The following is a 19832-nucleotide window of genomic DNA, read 5'->3' as shown; positions in this document are numbered from 1 at the left end:
GAAACTGGAAATATATTGTTTTTCTTACACAGTATGTAAAATAACATTATTTTAAAACAGACTATGATAAATTAAAAATATATAGTGTCAACTTTAGGGCAACCTTTAAAATTTTAAAGAAGGCAGTATAACTAATAAGTCAATTGTGGAGAGAAAAATAATAAAAAAATACACAATTAATCTAAATGGTTACAAAAAAGGGAAAAAAAGAACATCTGGGAAGTAGGAACCAATGAGAGGTGGTAGATTTAAACTCACTTTATTAATAATTAACTTAAATTATCTAACTATGCTGATTAAAAGGCAGAGATTGTCAGGTTAGATGATAATACAAGAACCGACTATATATTGTCTACCTAATACTATTTTAATCTAAATACTTGGATCTGTTAAAAGTAAAAAGATGGAAGAAGATACAGCATACAAACACAAATAAAAAGAAAGTGTAGTGACCATGTTAAAATCAGACAAAATAGACTTCACCCAAGAAATATTATCCAGGATTAGGAGGAACATTACTTATTGATAAAGATGCCAATTTTATTTTTTAATTTTAATTTTAATTTTTTTTCTATTTTTTTTATTAGTTTCTGCTTTATAACAAAGTGAATCAGTCATACATATACATCTGTTCCCACATCCCCTCCCTCATGCATCTCCCTCCCTCCCACCCTCCCCATCCCTCCCCTCCAGGCAGTCACAAAGCACCGAGCTGATCTCCCTGTGCTCTGCGGCTGCTTCAAAGATGCCAATTCACAAAGAAGACATAACAATTTAAATGTGTATTTGAAGCACAGCAGGACTTCAAAATACTCAAAGCAAAGCTGATGGAAACAGAAAAATCCATAATTACACTTGGAGATGTCAGCACTTCCCTCAGCACTTCCCTCTTAGTGATCAATGAATCAAGTAGAGAGAAAATAATTAAGAATGTAGAAGATGTAAACAGCACTATCAACCAATATGACCTAACTGACATTCATTAAAGTAGAATATATTCTGTGCCATAAAACAAATCTCAACAAGTTTTAGAGAATTGAAATCTTAAAAAGAATGTTCTCTGATCACTCAAGAATTAAACTAGAAATCAGTAACAGAAAGATATCTGGAAAATTACAAAATATGTGGTTAAACAGCATACTTCTAAATTACCCATGAATCAAAGAGGAAGTCACAAGAGAAAATAGAGAATATCTGGAATAGAATGAATAAGAAAATATAACATATTAAAAATTGTGAATAGAGCTAAATGCATAAACTAATGAAAAGAAATGAATAAAAGGAAATTCCCAAGATTTTCATCTTCAGAAACTGGAAAAAATAGAAAATTAAACCTAAAGCATGCAAATAAAGCCTAGTCAGACAAAAAACCAAAAACCAAACCAAACCAAACCAAAACAGGGAAAGTAAGAGGTAAGTTGATCTGAAATCCAAAGAAACAATAATCAAAATCCTAACCGAGTTGTTAATTTTTTTGAAGGGAGAGGGAGAGAGGGGTAATTGAATAGCTGATACTGAAATCTATATGGAAATTTATAAGGAAAAGGCCTAGAATAGGCAAGATGCTCTTAAAGAAGAACAAAGTAGAAAGACAGCCTCTACTGATTATCAAAACATTATAAAAGCAATATTAACTGAGCCAGTGTGAAATTGGTGCAAGAATTCATAATAGGCCAATAGAATGGAGTTGCCAGCCTAAAAACCACCTTTCACATATTTGATACCTTAATTTATGACAAACTTGGCACTGGATAACAGTAGCGAAAAGCTAGACATCCATAGTGCTAGGAAAAATTACATACCCATGCCAAAAAACAACAACAGCAACAACTTTGGGCTCCTACTTCATACCACACACCAAATTTTACCACACACCTACATGTGAAAGGCAGAACAATAACGCTTTTAGAAGCTAACACCTGAGATTTCTTCTCTAGATAAGGAAGCAGCACCAAAAAACATTTCCTTAAGGTCTGTTAAAGGAGATATCACTTGGGCCTAGGTAATTTAAAAAGCTTTTGGAAGAAGATGCAAGTTGAACTGGGCCTTGAAGAATGAATAGGAGTTGAACAGGTAGAAATTACAAGGGAGGACCTTTTAAGCAAAAACTGAATGTAGTGTTTGGAGAACAATGGTTAGTCTGGTTTGGCTGGAACAGAAGGTCTTCTGTATTGAGAGGATGGGGAAGATGGCTATGGGCCAAACAGTGGACTTTGAATGTCAGATACAGAAATTTGGTATTTGTCCCTTGGGGCAATGGAAGTGAGTCTATGACGTGATACAAAGTGATAACGTGGTGGCAGTGCCTAATACAGACTGGAGTTAGGAAGTAAGAAAGATGCAAGTGGTGTATCTAACTCAGAAGTGGTAATTGCAGGTGCCTTCCTTAGAAAGATAGAGATGAATGTTCCCAGTATCATGAATAGATCATTAAATGTGGATGTGAGTGAGGTGAGTCAAAGATAATTAGGATTTTAACTTGCAGTAACTGGAGGCATGGTGTGAAGAATGGTGGGAGATCTTTAGTAGCAAGAGGAACACAAGGGAGAAGAAGTTTTGGAGAAAACAATAACTTTGGAGCAAACTTAAGGAATGTGCCACATAGTCCAAGCAGAAATGTTCTAATGGACATTACAAATGGAGACTTGGAGCTCTTCAGGAGAGGAGATGTTTGTGCATATGAATGAATCTAGTGAGGACTGAAGCTGAAGTTACAGATGAGATCTTTGGATAAGAACTTAAAGAGATTACTGGAAGGCTGGGACTGCATCTCTGGGAACACCCACATTTAGGAGGTGGAAGGAAAAATGGAGGCAGTGAAAGAATCTGGGACAAGGTGATTAGAAACATGTGAAAACCCAGAAGAGGCTGTTTTTCAAGAAGAGGTGTTGTTAATGATTTGAGTCGCTAGAAATTGGTTAAGAATGAAGGCAGTTTTTTAAGGAACCTCCATACTGTTCTCCATAGTGGCTCTACCAATTCACATTCCCACCAGCAGTGCAAGAGTGTTCCCTTTTCTCCACACCCTCTCCAGCAAAAGTTTCTAGATTTTTTGATGATGGCCATTCTGACTGGTGTGAGATGATACCTCATTGTAGTTTTGATTTGCATTTCTCTAATGATTAATGATGTTGAGCATTCTTTCATGTGTTTGTTGGCAATCTGTATATCTTCTTTGGAGAAATGTCTATTTAGGTCCTCTGCCCATTTTTGGATTGGGTTGTTTGTTTTTTTGATATTGAGCTGCATGAGCTGCTTGTAAATTTTTGAGATTAATCTTTTGTCAGTTGCTTCATTTAAAAATATTTTCTCCCATTCTGAGGGTTGTCTTTTGGTCTTGTTTATGGTTTCCTTTGCTGTGCAAAAGCTTTGAAGTTTCATTAGGTCCCATTTGTTTATTTTTGCTTTTATTTCCATTTCTCTAGGAGGTGGGTCAAAAAGGATTTTGCTGTGATTTATGTCATAGAGTGTGCTGCCTATGTTTTCCTCTAAGAGTTTGATAGTTTCTGCCCTTACATTTAGGTCTTTAATCCATTTTGAGTTTATCTTTGTGTATGGTTTTAGGGAGTGATCTAATCTCATACTTTTACATGTACCTGTCCGGTTTTCCCAGCACCACTTATTGAAGAGGCTGTCCTTTCTCCACTGTACATTTCTGCCTCCTTTATCAAAGATAAGGTGACCATATGTATGTGGGTTTATCTCTGGGCTTTCTATCCTGTTCCATTGATGTATCTTTCTGTTTTTGTACCAATACCATACTGTCTTGATAACTGTAGCTTTGTAGTATAGTCTGAAGTCAGGGAGCCTGATTCCTCCAGTGAACTACCATATGATCCAGCAATCCCACTACTGGGCATATACCCTGAGAAAACCATAATTCAAAAAGAGTCATGTACCAAAATGTTCATTGCAGCTCTATTTAGAATAGCCCAGAGATGGAAACAACCTAAGTGTCCATCATCCAATGAATGGATAAAGAAGGTGTGGCACATATATACAATGGAATATTACTCAGCCATAAAAAGAAATGAAACTGAGCTATTTGTAATGAGGTGGATAGACCTAGAGTCTGTCATACAGAGTGAAGTAAGTCAGACAGAGAAAGACAAATACCATATGCTAACACATATATATGGAATTTAAGAAAAAAAATGTCATGAAGAACCTAGGGGTAAAACAGGAATAAAGACACAGACCTACTAGAGAATGGACTTGAGGATATGGGGAGGGGGAAGGGTAAGCTGTGACAAAGCGAGAGAGAGGCATGGACATATATACACTACCAAATGTAAGGTAGATAGCTAGTGGGAAGCAGCTGCATAGCACAGGGAGATCAGCTCAGTGCTTTGTGACCGCATGGACGGTTGGGATAGGGAGGGTGGGAGGGAGGGAGACGCAACAGGGAAGGGATATGGGAACAGATGTATATGTATAACTGATTCACTTTGTTATAAAGCAGAAACTAAAAAAAAAAAAAAAGGAATGAAGGCATGGCGATTGCCTTTTGAGCTGGCAGTCAAGAAATCATGGGTAACAGGGAACACAGCCTCAGTGGGGTGAAGGAAGAAGACATATCTTTAGGGTCCCCACACTGTGTATGTTCATTTCTGAATACTTTGAAGGTGAGAGAAAATGGATTATAGATTGAGGAAACAAAATGTCATTTATCAGGTGATTAATTTAAATTTATCTTCAAAGATGCAAGGGGATAGTTAGCTGAGTTAGTTATCTGACAATGCCTGGGGGACAAATGTGGTCTCCGGGCCACAACATGCCAGCAGATATTTTTTGTTGGTGTTGTTTGGGCAATAATGTGCTTTAAAAATTGAATTAGGTGTGAAGGTTTAGGAATGAAAAGTTTGTTTTTTTTTCATAAAAATCCCTGATTTCTAGCTTCTCTTAAAAAAAATTGGAAATTTGTCAATGCTGGGCCTGTATTCTGCATAGCATTAATTAGCTGGAGTTGAATAGCAGCTTTCCCTCTGGAAGGGCATATGTTCTTCACTTAGCCATGGTCCCCACTGTGTGTGGGTCTCCCTATTAGACTACCTGCTACATGCTCATAGGTATTTCACTTGGCAGTCCATAATTAAGCCCAACTCCCTCATTCTATAGAATAAGGGAATGAAGTTTAAAATGGAGGCATGACTTGCCCTAAAGTCACATATCCGGTCAGTGGGAGGGTCTGTCTGAGAGCCTACGTCTCCTGATTCTTATTTCAAGAAGACTCCTACTCTGTTAGCTCATTAAGTTTTTCTCTGGCTAGGTAGTCTTTTGAGGACTGGCCCATGGCAATTTCCACCCCCTTCCCAGCTTTTAGTATTGCCAGATGGTACCAACGTGATTTATTTGGCTGTGCCCCAACCAGGTTCTCAATGCTTTCCATGTGGTCCAGATGGTGATCAAAGCTATTCCTCCTTGGACAAGAAGAAAACTCTATTGGTCACCAAGTTCGAGCTCACTCTTTTCAGAACTTTGGCATATGAGGCACAAAAATTCCCCATACGGTTTCTTTTATGGAGATTTTTGAGGCCTAAGAGGAATGATGTTAAACAATGACTATCATACATTGCTTTCCAAAGCAGAAAATTAAATTCAGCTTGCTGAAATGAATACCAGATCACACTCTTCAAGTTTCTCCACCCTAGATCTATAGTTGGTCTTTCAAGAGAATTTGAATATTGTGTTTAGATTTATATTTTTTTTCTGTCTTAGGAAGAAAGTTGTAAGATAATGGTCTTTCTTATTTTCCTTCCTGATATGAAAGTTCACTAAACATTCAAAAGAGTCCATATGCTATTAAAAAATACTGCATTGTTAGGGAGAGCATAAACAGACTCTAACCCACTCACTCAGAAAGGATCTTCTGAAAGGCTGGGATACAGCTGCATTAATTTTTTCCTTTCTCCACACGTCTAATCTTTGTCCCTCCACCACCTAATATGAATAGACCTGGCTAAAAATAGAGCAGCTAGTGATGTCTGGCTAGTGGATTTAAGATAGACGGTGTTAATCCTTAATGTTAAATATATAATGGCCCTGTGGCAATTTGGAAACACTACTATTTCAATGAAGTATGACTCCTGAGATGAAAATTGTATTTTAAAGTGTTCCAAACCAGTCACTTCTTTCCTAAACTCATCCCTTTCATGTAATGCCTTGCCAAATGCAGCCTATACTAACCAGTATACACTAATGGTGTGACTGTTTTCCATTATCTTACTCTAGAGCTTCAGACTTAGGAGTATATCCATCAAATTACCATCGATAACAGTTTTACAACATTTTTCCCCCCACTGCACAACTTAGATCACATATTTCCAGATTGTGATATCAGCTTCTTTGCTGCCTGATGCCCTGCCACATCTTTAGTTTTGTGATAGTATTCCCCATGGCCTGCACCACGTTCTCAGTCAGATTGAGCTAAGTTATGGTGCAGTAAGTAGTAAACAAGCTCTTGAGTCTCAGAGCTTAGTGCCTAAGTAAATAAAGGTTTGTTTCTTTCTCAAATCACTGTCCAGTGAAGTTGAAGTTGTTCTCTTTCATCTTGTGATGTTGTCATCTTCAGTGCATCATCTCTATGGTTGCCTTTATGAATGGTCATGCATTGGATCTTATGAAACAGGCATGAATGTGGTATATTACGTCCCTCTACATGTCACTGGCCAAAACCCAGTCTGTACTTGAACCTAATCCAACTATAGGGAACAGTGGAGTTTTATGCTTTTTTTTTCCTGAGAAAAAGAAAATAGAATTGGTGACTATCTACCCCATATGCCATAACATGGATCTAAATATATCATTGCTTTAAACTGTGAATACCTCCTTTGTTTTTTAAAACAAGTACCTTCTGACCTTCTGACATAGACTTTGGACCCCTATAATTCAATGTTATGATTTGACAAAGCACATTAGATCCCCTAAGGAAAACCTTGTGTTCAAAGGAATCAGAGTCTCAAACATCATCTGTCTGTGATAGGCATCATCAAAACAGGAAGACAAAAGTATTTAAATGCGTATATGAACTTGTTGGAAATCTGAGTGTTCCAGCAAGAAGGAATCAGTGTGTATGAATGTGTCTTGAGTATATCAGTGTGATTACTAACAAGTCATAATCATTCTCTATCTCAGCCATACATCTAATTTTCCAGTAGATTTTTACCCAAAATGAGGAATTTCTTTGTGTCACTCATGAGTAAATAATTTGGCTACAGCATTAGATAGATATATTCAAATGATGGCTTACAAAAGCCAACTGTAGTATTGTCCTATTCACCTAGGAGTTTTATTGTTATTGGGGATATTTTATTAAGATTAAAATTTTATATTTGGTAGGTTAATAGTATGGATTATTGACATGGAGAGATGTTGTAATACAACAATTATTGAATGATGGTCAGTGAAACACATAAGAAAATGCACGACCTTGGCCTTGAGGATTGGGATCAAGATTATGGGGTAGGAAACTCCTGAGCTCACCTTCTTCCATGAGCACACCAAAATTACAAGTACAGTTGACTTTGAACAACATGAGTTTGAATTGCCTGGGTCCACTTGTATGTAAATATTTTTCAGTAGTAAATACTATGTTATTACATGGTCTGTGGTTAGTTGAATCTGCAGAGGCAGAGGAATCATGGATACGGAGGACCAACTATAAGTTATATGTGGATTAATCCCTGCTTTGTTCAAGTGTCAACTGTACCTACTAAACAACTATCTCTGAGAATGACCTGAAGACTAGCAGAAAAGATTTTCCACAAATAAAAGTATAAAAAGGAGCCACAGTGAGATTGGTAGGAGGTAACGTGGTGCAGTCTGGTCAGTACCCACACCTCTGGTGTAGTGACCCACAAGCAGGAGGGATATCACAACCCCAGAGGTCCCCCTGAAGATTGGGGGATCAGAGCCCCTCATCAGGCTCTCCAGCCCAGGGGTCCTGTAGTGGGAAGATAAGGCCCTGAAACATTTGGCTTTGAAAGCCAGTGGGCCTTACATTCAAGAGGGCCAGAGGGGTGTAGGAAACCTAGTCTATGCTCTTAAAAGGCACACACAAAATCTTGCATGTCCCAAGTCCCAGGTGCAGAGTCAGAAGTTTGAAAGGTGCCACTTGCTGATCTTGGAGAGCCTCCCAGAGAGGCAGGAGGCTCCTCCTGGGACTGAGATGCTGGCAGCAGCCGTTTTTGTGATCTCATTCTACTGTGCTGACACTGGTGCTGGCAGGTGCCAATTTGGAATCCTCCCTGTAGTCTATTAGCACCAGAGGCCTGCCCTACCCACCAGCATGCCTGCAGCAACCACACAAGTTAGGGCCTCACAGCCAACTGCATTGGGGGCCAGACTAGCCTCCAGTGTGCCCATAATATTCAGCTCCACCACAACAGAAGGGTACCTACAGTCCACATAGGGGAAACCACTGGAGCATCTAGCTCTGGTGGCCAGAGCGGAGTGTGCTGCTGGGCCCCATAGGATATCTCTTACATAAGGCCTCTTCTCCAAGATAGGGAGATGTAACAGACATACTTAATACAAAGAAATAAGCACAAAGATTTAGGCAAAATGAGGAGACAGAGGAATATGTTTTAAATGAAGAAACAAGACACAACCTCAGAAAAAGTACTAAACGAAACAGAGGTAAACAATCTACCTGATAAATTGTTCAAGGTAATGATCATATATAGATGCTCACCAAACTTGGGATAAAGATAGATAAGCACAGTAAGAACTTCAAAAAAGAGTTGGAAAATATAAAAAAGAACCAATCAGAGCTGAAGAATACAATAACTGAAATGAAAAATAGGCTATAGGGAATCAATGGTAAATTAAGTGATACAGAAGAATGAATCAGTGATCTGGAAGAAAGAGTGGTGGAAGTCACTCAAGGTGAATAGAGAAAAGGAAAAAGAATTTTACAAAATGAGGATAGTTTAAGGGGCCTCTGAGGCAACATCAAATGTACTAAAATTCCCATTATAGGAGTCCCTGAAGGAGAAGAGAGAGAAAAGTGCAGAGAAATTATTTGAAAAAAAATAACAGCTGAAAAATTCCCTCACATGGGGAATGAAACAGACATCCAGGTCCAGAAAGCACAGAGAGTCCCAAAGAAGATGAGCTCAAAGAAGTTCACAACAGGACACATTATAATTAAAATGTCAAAAATTAAAGATAAAGAGAGAATCCTAACAGCAGCAAGAGAAAAGCAACTAGTTATGTACAAGAGAACTCCCTAAGACCATCAGCTGACTTTTAAGCAGAAATTTTGCAGGCCAGAAAGGAGTGGCATGATATAATCAAAGTGCTGAAAAGAAAAAAACTACAACCAAGAATACTCCACCTGACAAGGTTATCATTCAGAATTGAAGGAGAGATAAATTTACAGATAAGCAAAAGCTAAAAGAGTTCAGCACCACCAGTTTTACAAGAAATGTTAAAAGGACTTTTCTCACTGGAAAAGAAAAGGCCACAACTAGAAATATGAAAATTATGAAAGGAAAAATTCTCAGTGATAAGGGCAAATATATAGTAAAAGTAGTGGATTAAACACTTAATAAGTTAATAGGAAGGTTAAAAGGCAAAAGTAGTAAAATCACCTATATCTACAATAAGTAATTAAGGGATACAAAAATAAAAAGATGTAAAATATGATATCAAAACCATAAAAAAATGTGAGTAGAATAAAAATGTAGTGCTTTTAAAATGCATTTAAATTTAGGAAATCATCAACTTAAAATAGACACCTATATACATAGGTTGTTATATATGAACCTCACAATAACCACAAACCAAAAACTTATAATAGATATGCAAACAATAAAGAGAAAGGGATCTAAACATAACACAAAAGATAGTCATCAAATCACGAGGGAAGAGTGCAAGAATGGAACAGAGAACTACAAAAACAACCAAAAAACAATCAACAAAATGGCAATAAGTTCATACCTATCAATAATTACTTTAAAGTAAATGAATGAAATGATCCAGTCAAAAGACAAGGGTGGCTGAATGGATAAAAGAACAAGACCCATGTATATGCTGTCTACAAGAGAGTCACTTCAGATCTAAAGTCACACAGATTTAAAATGAGAAGATTGAAAAAGGTATTCCATGCAAATGGAAACAACAAAAAAAGCTGGGGTAGCAGTACTTATATCGGACAAAATAGGCAAACACTGTAACAAGAAACAAAGAAGGGCATTACAGAATGATAAAGGGATAAATCCAGTAAGAATATTTAACATTTAAATGCATATACACTCAACATAGGAGCACCTAAATGCATAAATCAAATATTGACTGACATAAAGGGAGATATTGACAGTAACACAATAATTGTAGGGGATTTTAACGCCCCACTTACATAAATGGATAGATCATCCAGACAGAAAATCAATTGGAAACATTGGCCTTAAACAACACATTAGACCAGATTGACTTAATGAATGTATATAGAACGTTTCATCCAAAAGCAGCAGAATACACATTCTTTTCAATTACACATGGAACATTCTCCAGCATAGATCACATGCTAGGTCACAAAACAAGTCTTAATACATTTAAAAAGACTGAAATATCAAGCATCTTTTCTGACCACAACTGTATGAGACTAGAAATCAACTACAAGAAACAAAACAAAAACCACAAACATGTGGAGTCTAAACACATGCTACTAAACAACCAATGGATCATTGCAGTGATGAACCTGGAAATCAAAATATACCTTGAGACAATGAAAATGGAAGCACAACATTCCAAAATATATGGAATTCAGCAAAAGCCGTTCTAAGAGGGAAGTTTATAACAATATGGGCCTACATCAGGAAACAAGAAAGATCTCAAATAAGCAATCTAATCTTACACTTAAAGGAACTAGAAAAAAAATAACCAAACCCAAAGTTAGTAGAAGGAAAGAAATAATGAAGATCAGAGTGGCAATAAATGAAATAAAGACCAAAAACATCAGAAAAGAGCAATGAAACTCAGAGCTGGTTCTTTGGAAAGATAAACAGTATTGATAAACCTTTAGCCAGACGAATCAAGAAAACGCTGTGCTGTTTTGTACAACAAAGGAAACCATCAATAAAATGAAAAGGCAGCCTACTGAATGGGAGAATATATTTGCAAAAGACATATCCAGGCTAATATTCAAAATATATAAAGAACTCATACCACTCAGTATCAAAAGAACAAACAATCTGACTAAAAACATGAGCAAAGGCTCTGAGTAGTTTCCCAAAGAAGTCTTACAGATGACCAACAGATACATGAAAAGATGCTCAACATTACTAATCATCAGGGAAATGCACAAAACCACAATGAGTTTTCACCTCACTTCTGTTAAAATGGCTTTCATGAAGAAGACAAGAAATAACAGGTGTTGGTGAGGATGTGAAGAAAAAGAAACCCTTGTGCACTGTTGGTGGGAAAGTAAATTGGTGCCACTATGGAAAACAGTATGGAGTTTCCTCAAAAAAATTAAATATCAAACTACCATATGATCCAACAACTCCACTCCTGGGTATTTATCCCAGGAAAACAAAAACACTAATTCAAAAAGATATATGCATCTCTATGTTTATTGCAGCAATATTACCATAGCCAAGATATGGAAGCAACCTGTGTCCATTGGTAGATGAATGGGTAAAGAAGATGTTATATATATAATGAGATATTACTCAGACATAAAAGAGAATGAAATATTGCCATTTACAACAACATGGATGGATCTAGAGGTTCTTATGCTAAGTGAAATAAGTCAAAGTGAGAAAGATAAATACCGTATAATCTTACTTATATGTTTTGTTAAAAAACAAAACAAAGGAACAAGCAAACAGAGCAAAAACAGACTCACAGATACAGAGAACAAACAAAGGGTTGCCAGAGGGGAAGGAGTGAGGTGTTGGGTGAAATAGGTGAAGGGTCTGAAAAGACACAAACTTCCAATTCTTAGGTAAGTAAGTCATGGAGTTGTAATATGCAGCATAACAAATATGGTCAATAATACTGTAATAACTTTGCATGGGGGCAGATGGTTACTTGACTTATGATGGTGATCATTTAGTAATGTATTTAAATGTTAACTAAAATCAGGCTAGTTTGAGGTTAATTTTTTTTTTTTTTGCGGTATGCGGGCCTCTCACTGTTGTGGCCTCTCCCGTTGCGGAGCACAGGCTCCGGACGCGCAGGCTCAGCAGCCATGGCTCACGGGCCCAGCCACTCCGCGGCATATGGGATCCTCCCAGACCGGGGCACGAACCCGCATCCCCTGCATCGGCAGGCGGACTCTCAACCACTGCGCCACCAGGGAGGCCCGAGGTTAATTTTAATCTTCAAGAGTTTGAGTGTGTGGGTACAGAATCTTTTCAACTCTGAACAGTCAATGTGAAGTTGTCAATACCTCTAATTTTCTAGGACTTGACTTCTTCATGTGTAAAGACAGGAATAATAATAGGATGTTATTCATAAAAGAGCTTGAAGAACGAAGTAAAATCTTCTGTATGCAGTGTTTAGTGGGGTACGGTAGGGCATAGTAAGTATTCTGTTGCTACTGTTGCTATGGTAATGATGACTTGATGGTAGCAATGGACAGAAGGTCAAGCAAATGCTTGTCTTTAGCTACAGCGAAGCATGATATAATGTGATGTGTGTAGAATGGGCTCCCTTCCTCTGGTTCCCTCAGAAATCTTGTGACTTTGTCTTCCTCCATCCTTCTTCCAAATCTCCTACTGTTGCTACTTTCTACAACATAAAACTAGTCAATATATTTTCATCTAATTGATTCTTCTTCCTCTAACGAATACTTCTCTCCACTCTCTTCTCCCTTCAGTCCCTGCCCATTTTTCTGATAATTCTGGTGAGTGTTATTTTATTTTAGGGCTTTGTCTTCTGTTGGCTCCTTGGTGGAGAGCACTAGGAATAATAGGAACTTTTCCTGTTCTAATTGATTGAGGGACTAGAGTGAAAACTAGGCAGCTCTAATGTCTCTCTTTTGCTTCTATTTCCCATTCTCTCTTAATAATTGTGGACTTTTTCTTTTCAAATTGGTGGGTCAATAATTTTTACTTTAAACATATTTTCTTTGTTTCCTAACGCCCCTCAATGATCAAACTTTTTTGCTGTACGCGGGCCTCTCACTGTTGTGGCCTCTCCCGTTGCGGAGCACAGGCTCCGGACGCGCAGGCCCCGCGGCCATGGCTTATGGGCCCAGCCGCTCCGCGGCATGTGGGATCTTCCTGGACCGGGGCACGAACCCATGTCCCCTGCATCGGCAGGCGGACTCTCAACCACTGCGCCACCAGGGAAGCCCAATGATCAAACATTTTATAAGTGAATATTTGCCTAGAAGGATATATCTTCAATATTTCCCCCTCATGTTCTTTCTCCTTTATCATTTCCACCTCTTTTCTTTTCATCAAGGGCCACCTTGCTGCCCCACTCCAGGGGGCGGTTTTCATGTTGAATTTGATGTGAATGGTTTCCCCTGTCTTTGTGCAATGAAACCATCCTGCTCCCATCCAAGAGTATTTGTCTTAGTAAAACAATACTCTGAAAAATGATATTAAATCTTGTTACCATAAAATATAAATGAATCAGAAATTTCTATTATAGAGATTTTGGAGAGAGATTAATATATACATTATATAGAGACATTAATATAATTTTATAAGTGCATACATATGATTACCTTTGGCATCTAAAATGACAATAAATCCACCTAATCCCATTTTTCTCAGCAAGAGAATAAATTTGGGTCTTTGACAGTCTTATGCTTCTTGACTTACGTGTCTTGTTACTACTATATCTTTACAGAGTGCCTCCCATCTCATAGGCAAATTTCCTGAAAGTTTATCAACATAGTTGGTGTTTAAAACAAGACAACAAGCCCAAGATGCAGTCACTTATGCTAAGACCCATGACAACAAACTGAGACAATGTAATCACAGCTTCAGCTTTCTCAGAAAGGGAATCTTAAACCAGCCAATCAGGAATCACCTGATCAGCACTGGTTAGATAATTTACCTGATAGACCCCTGCCATCCCCTAAAGGAAAGTAACTTTGTAATAACCGATCTGCTTTTCACCTAGTATAATGTCCTTATTCCTGCTCTCTTCTGCCTTTAAAAATTTTTGTACAGCTCCATGGAGCTCCTTTTTTATCTGCTAGGTTGGATGCTGCTCGATTCAAATCGATATTTGCTCAAATAAACTAAAAGTTTAAAATATGCCTCAGTTTATCTTTCAACACTGGGGACCCTACTCCTTCAGAAACCCTTTCCCCACATGGCTCACTATGTCTAGAATCCCGTGAGTGATTGCATCACAATCACAAAGAATAACAATGATAATTATTATTTTAAGAGCTACAAGTGGTGCCTTTGGACAAAGCTATTATTGAGGTGACTATAAAAATGACTCATACACTCTCCAACTTCTACACTTGTTTTATATCAGTGGCAGTTTCAGATGGTTAGTGTTATTGCCTTTCCAACCATTTTGACATTGTTGTTTACAAGCTTCCTGTGATGGTATGATGCCTGCTCTCTTCAGCTAAGGTCATAGTAGATGAACTGCTAGAGCAAGTTCAGAAAGTGGTTGTAGATGTATCCCAACCTGCAGATTCTTTGTAGAAATCATCCAATCCTGGAAATTTTATTGGTATGCTGATTCTTGCTGTCTCCACCACACTGTTATAGTCAACTTCTTTTTACATTATTATTATCATTTGGTGATTAGGCTAGGAGAGCTCAGAGAACATTTGCCCCCTTTAAATACATTCTGTGCTTTTCCTGCATCACTGATGATAACGAAACAAAAATAAAAAAGAAAGGAGTTGTCATATCCGATATCTTTCTTTTAAGTTTATTTTAGGTTTATGTTGATTGGTTTTTAGGTCTGGAGCAATAGATTTGTATCTGATTTGTGAATCCACAGCATAGCTCAAATTTGCATCCTCAGGTACTTGTGTTGGTGAGTATAATGAATGCATTAATGCAATAAGCAAATATTACTTGAGCATCTACCATGTAGGCCCCTTTCTTTTAACATGACTCACAACTTCCATGAACAGCTCCTACTGATATGTCTGTGTTGGCTTTTTCTGTCATGCAAAGTGGTGTAAAGGTTGAAAGCCACTGATCTAAAGGGTATTGATGGAGCTTGAGAGGTCAAATAGCACAGGATTTGAACATAGTAATTTCCTGATAAAGATAATTTCTTTTCTTTTTTATTATTGCTTGAAATGATTTGGGCAATGCCTTACAAGAGCTGGGAGTTGAAATGGATTAAACGACCGTATTTCCTGTTTGTTCCCAATCATGCCCCCTTTCTTCCCTCCTTGCCCCAGTTTTGAGAGAGAAGAAAGTAAGAGCATGATAAGAAGGGAGAGAGCAGACAATACAGAAGTAGAAAACTAGGCAAGGAGGCAGAGAGGCAGGCGACAGAGGGAAGCCGATAGAGGACAACAGAATGCAGGAAAAAAGGAGTAACTAACGTAAGATAACAAATGTGGGGAATTTAACTGCTTAGAATGATAATTCTCTTTCATGGAGAGGACGTGAGCTAATATTTAGTGAATATCTCTTTTTCTGGGCTACCAGCTTTTCAAGCTTATTTTAAAATCATAACTGTCTTTTGAAGTAGGCATTATTATTCCTATTTAATGTGGGAGAACCAAGGCTCAGAAAGGGCGTGGGATGTGTCTTTGGCCATATGAGTGCACAATCAATATTTGCGAGGAGGATTGTTTTACTTTAAAGCCTGTGTGCTTTCCACTACATTCATAGTAAGCCCTTGGAGAATTAGAGATGAAAATAAGGCTATAAATGAATCTTTTGTTTATGAAATATTTTCATAGCTGCCAAAATTATTTAAACAATGGATGAAACATCATTAACCAAGTAAAAATATTACCTTTTGATGTGGGAAAAGTTGGGAAACACTGTTTTAAGTATTAATACCACCAGACCTAACTTTCGCTAGTAAGGTAAACATGAAATTCTCTAGGCTGTTGGTATATCCCAAATCTGGCAGAGAGTCCGGGATGGGCTGAGAGGATAAAGGCAGGCTGCCAGTTACCCCCGCTATCTGCAAATTAAGGTAAATACTGCACTTCATTGCAGGATGGCTGGCTGGTGGTGTAGCCCTGAGCAAGGTGCATGTGAAAATAATAGAATCCCTGAACAGTTCCCTCAAGAAAACCTTTTCTGGGACTTCTTTCCTAACACTGAGATGCGGAGAGAACATATGCATAAAGACGTTACATGCCTAAGAAATTGATATATAGTTCAGGTTCTAGATTAAGAAACTATTATTGTACCAGAGTACTACAAACCAAACCAATCAATATTCACAGATTGTTGTTATGATAGCCACATATGTTGGGAGGATCAACTGGCAAACATAGAGAGTTTCAGAATACCCAGTCACAAAAACCAGGAAGTTGGCTTAACTGTGAGAAGATAGCTGTATCGGCTGCCCTTTCCCAGTGTCTTTAGGACGGAATATTTACCTTGTAATTCTAAAGTGACAGATTTAAGGGCCTTCTGGGCTAAAACATATCACAGTTCACTGCTTTATAGTTTTCCTTGATTCAATCCAGGAGGTTGATGTCCCTCCTTAAAAATGCACATATTTTATCATTAAACAAGCAGTTAATTCTATGAAGGCTGGATTCTATCAAGCTATTGCTTCAGGTGTAATTGTCTAGAAAGGGGGTCTCTCTAAGGAGTGCAAAGCAACACAGCCTGGAGACACTCCTACCAGCCTAAAAAATAAAAAGCAACGAGACATTGACTTGTCCAGGAGTATATTCTGAACCATGCTTTACAGCATATGGAATTAAGTGCTTACTTCCTCACAGAGGATAATTTTTCACTGGGATTTGTTTTTTGGCCTTTGTCCCCTGTGTGTATATTTCTGATGTGGAGTGCTTTGGCTATTTGTTTAAATTAGTCGGTGCTTAAAGGAATGTCCTAGAGAATGTGAGAGCATTTCTGGAATTCTTTGGAACGCTCTGGCTATTTGCAAGAATGTTCCTCTTCCAGCTTGATTGTTTTGGCTGACGAGTAGTGACTTTCCCCAAGTTTATCAGTATAACAAAGAGATGGGCAATTCACAACTATCTTTAATGTTAAAAGAACCTGTTAGAAGAACCTGTTAGCCTTAGTTCATAATAACAGATAACATTTGCTCGCACTACTTTACACCACACATAATTGGTCTAATCCTCCTGATACGTTTTTGATCTAAGGCCTAATATGATCATTTCACAGATGAGGAAACTGAGGCTTTGAGAAATGACAGAGATGTCCCAGGTGACTCAGCTAACAAGTGGAGGATTCAGTGCTTCAGCCTCTCTGATATCTGAGCTTGAGATAGCAAATTTTCAAGCTTTATGTATGTTTGGTTTCATAGAGGATGCCACGTCTAAACTTATCATTTGTTAATTCTTCCGAGAAGCTAGTGATTCTTCTCTTCGTGGCTTTTCTTTGTTTGTTCCTTTTGCTGTCTGTGTGCCAGCACAGCATATCTGAGTGTGTTCTTGAGAATGACTTTCATACTCTGCTTACATATGTGAACCTGCAGTTACCCGCGGCGATGCTGTCCCCTTCTTCTCGAGGCATCCTTCCTCTCACTCTTTCATGCCCAGTTTAGCCATTACCTTTATTATGACACTTCTCCTGAATTCCCAGCTTGGAATCAGTCTCTCCCCATTCTGTGCTCTGCTCTTAACTCCTTTAGAGAAGTTTTCAAGTTACTGCATAATTATTAGTGTTCACATCTTCTTCCTCAATAGGCACAAATCTACTTGAGGCAGAGGTATTATCTATTTATCTTCTATTCCCAGCATGAGTATACTCATAGACAGAGAAATGGTAGGGGGCCAGTAAGATGGGAGAAATGAGAAGAATGACTGTCATTTAACAAGATATGAATAATGATGCCTCATTTTTAGTACCCAGCAAAGCACTTGAGTTGATTGTCTCTATTTCTAAAATAGAAGAGCTAGTGTATAATTAATAGGATGCAGGTTTGGGTGGGTCTGAAGCTTCTACAATTTTGGGAACCCTCCGTAAAATCTTTTTACAGAATTACAAACACAAAAGTATATAAAAAGTAAATATTTATTACAAATAGGAAATTGGGAGACACTATAAATTAACAAAATCTGAGAAATATGACAAAAAATCATAAATCCAGAAAAATAGGATGTTTTTATTAATACACCACCCTGCAAACTTCTATATTACTCTTTTCCCCTATGTTTTTTGGCTACACATTTTTTTTATCACCTCTGCCTGAGTAATTTTGTAGCATCTTCCATAGAGAGAATGCAAAGGTAATTCAGTCTTTTCTCTGACATGGTTGATTGAATTTATTTTTATTATGAACAATGTCAAAAACTGTGTTCAATTTTATAGCTTGTTCCTGGTAATGTCATGTCAATTATTAGGATTGCTGTCAAATATGGGAAGACTTCTATCAAGTTTCATTCATATATGAGCTATATGTTATGGAGGAATTTTCCAAAGACTAGCTGTACCTTCATGTTGCAATGATGAATGAGTTGGCAAAGCAGGTGGTTAAAATAAATCCCTTTTATAATTAAAGAAAAAGACAATTGGACAAACTGATTCATGTTATCTGCCTTTGAATAGGAACCCTCTTATTTGAAACTCTTCCTTAAGCTACTTGAAAATATCAAATGCACTCTGGAGGTTCAGAAGAGTGAAGAAAGTGACATAGCCACTCTATTTCCCAACAGGGAGGTCTTGGTAGAATTACAAACAGCCATTGCACTGTAGCATTGGACAGTGAGAGTTCAAATTTCAAGGCGAGAAGAAGGAACTGGGTGTTGAGGGGAAAAACGGAGACAATGGGTATAGAATATACATTTGAGATTTTTATGAAGTAAGAAAGTAAGGTGGTAAAAGAAAGACCACTAGGATCGAAAAACAAACTGGGAGGGAAAAGACTGCTTGCATTTTTAAGAGGGGGCTGCTTGAAGTCAGATTTGAAAATTTGTCTCACCAACTCTGTATTGTCTCTTATGTGACATGCCAAGGCATGTTTTGTGGGGAAATGTTAACCTGGCATCAATCATCAGTGTATAGAAATGCTCCCTCTGATTACTTATCATGCTTATGTCAATCATACGTTTAGCTGAGCCAATATTTTAAATTATTCAGCTTGTACCATCTTTCAGGGGCATATTAATGATACCTTCTATTAATGTATCACCTTTTTTGAGGTACTTTCACATCCATCATCTGATTGGAGCATCATACTTGTTAAATTACTGATATTGATAAATACATAAATTATTTACAACTTATAAGGAAGAGGTAAGATCTTAAATATCCTATCTTAAAGATGCCAGGTGAAAATTTAGAAATTTTCAGTTATCAGAAAGTTCAGTTACCAATTCTGGGAACTGAAATAAGGAAATGGCATTGAAAGCACCTTCTCCCACTCGATAGTGTGGAACTACAGGATCAATAGGGATATTTATGGGGGAATTTTAAAGTAATTTCTGCTGCCATATGCAACATATTTCCCATCCCTCCTCTGTGTCCTCTACAGAAGGTTCAGAAAAACAAGACTTATTGTTCCAATGTTTTTATTTTTATTTTTTCATCCAGTTTTATTGAGATATAATTGACATAGGGCACTATATAAGTTTCAGGTGTACAGCATAATGATTTGACTTACATAATGAAATGATTACCACAATAAGTTTAGTGAACATCCGTCATCTCATATAGGTACAAAATTAAAGAAAGGAAAAAAAATTTTCTTGTGATGAGAACTCAAGATTTAATCTCTTAAAAACT

The sequence above is a fragment of the Mesoplodon densirostris genome, chromosome 1 (genome assembly GCF_025265405.1).
Source record: "Mesoplodon densirostris isolate mMesDen1 chromosome 1, mMesDen1 primary haplotype, whole genome shotgun sequence".
Classification (NCBI taxonomy): Eukaryota; Metazoa; Chordata; class Mammalia; order Artiodactyla; family Ziphiidae; genus Mesoplodon; species Mesoplodon densirostris.
This window is presented reverse-complemented; position numbering follows the sequence as displayed.